Genomic DNA, 1,739 nt, shown 5'->3' on the forward strand with positions numbered 1-1,739 from the left:
AGGGAAGTAGGGGGCGCTATGGGGGACTTTTGGGATAGCATTGGAAATGTAATTGAGTAAAATATGTAATAAAAGTATTAAAAATTAAAAAAAAAAACAAAACCAAAAAACAATGTACAATCCAAGTCCTCAGCCACATTGTAGAACTTTGGGGGATGTTTGCTCCAACCGACTGCTGTCGCCTTCACTGGTTGTTGCCTTCACTGTTCCAGTTTTTAAATCTTGAGTCAAAAGCACCAAAACTAAACAACATAAAAAAAAAAAACAAATAAAGTCATGTCAATGTTATCTTTTTTTTTGTTTCTGATTTTGTTTTTATTTTTTCTGTGAAAGTTAGATTTTGTCAAAGAAAGGGTATAAAATGCAGCTCAATAACCGTCCACCTAGAAGCATTTGTGGTGCATGATGGAGTGACCGGACTCATCGTACTCCTGCTTGTTGACCCACATCTGCTAAAAGGTGGTCAGTGAGGCCAGGATGGAGGCACTGATCCACACAGAGTACTTGCGCTCAGAAGGAGCAATGATCTTGATCTTCATGGTGCTAGGGGACAGAGCAGTGATCTCCTGCATCAGGTCAGCAATGTCTGAGTACATTACATGGTGGTGCCACCAGATAGCACTGTGTTGTCATAGAGGTCTTTATGGATGTCAACATCACACTTCTTGATGGAATGGAATGTAGTTTCATGGATACCACAGGATTCCATACCCGAGAAGGAAGACTGGAGAAGAGCCTCGGGGCAGCAGAACTGCTCTTTGCCAATAGTGATGACCTGGAGGTCAGGGAACTCATAGTTCTTCTCGAGGGAGGAAGAGGATGCGGCAGTGGCCATCTCCTGCAACATAGCACAGCTTCTCTTTGATGTCACACACAATTTCCCTCTCAGCTGTGGTGGTAAAGCTGTAGCCACGCTCTGTCAGGATCTTCTTGAGGTAGTCTGTTAGGTCCAGACCAGCCAGGTCCAGACACAGGATGGCATGAGGGAGAGTGTAGCCCTCACAGATAGGCACAGTGTGGGTGACCCTGTCTCCAGAGTCCATTGCAATGCCAGTAGTAGGATCAGAGACATACAGAGACAGCACAGCCTGGATGGCTACGTACGTGGCTGGGGTGTTAAAGGTCTCACGGTTGGTCTGAGGGTTCAGGGGCCTTGGTGAGCAGCACAGGGTGCTCCTCGGGGCCACACGCAGTTCATTGTAGAAGGTGTGGTGCCAGATCTTCTCCATATCATCCCAGTTGGTGACAGTACAGTGTTCAATGGGGTACTTCAGGGTCGGGATGCCTCTCTTGCTCTGGGCCTCATCGCCCACGTAGGAGTCCTTCTGACCCGTACCCACCATCATATCCTAGTGCCCAGAGAAGCCCACGATGGAGGGGATGACGGCCCAGGGAGCATCGGCTGCGAAGCTGCCTTTGCACATGCAGGAACAGTTGTCAGAGGAGGAGCGCAGTGATATATTGTCATCTATGGCCAAATGGTGACAGGTATGAACCTGAGATGGAGGTGCTCGCAGGCGGATGCAGACTTGACCGAGATTAACTCTTTACAGAATGACCCATCCTGTTTACTTCATTATTGAATTTCTACTCTGCTAAAGCTACCCTTTGATGAACATTACATTAGACACAAGTATCTTCATATATGTCCTGTTTCAAGTTTCATACACTGCCTATTTTGAGTGATCTATACACATAGTTTCCCCCAAATGTCTTTCTCACCTATGGACAATTGAAAA

The 1,739-nt window shown here is 46.5% G+C and overlaps 1 pseudogene; it reads right to left on the minus strand.

The window, feature by feature from the left end:
* Window positions 1-383: 383 nt before the first annotated feature.
* LOC110287450 lies at window positions 384-1,471 on the minus strand (annotated as a pseudogene).
* Between the last annotated feature and the right edge of the window lie 268 nt (window positions 1,472-1,739).

The sequence above is a fragment of the Mus caroli genome, chromosome X, assembly GCF_900094665.2.
Source record: "Mus caroli chromosome X, CAROLI_EIJ_v1.1, whole genome shotgun sequence".
Classification (NCBI taxonomy): Eukaryota; Metazoa; Chordata; class Mammalia; order Rodentia; family Muridae; genus Mus; species Mus caroli.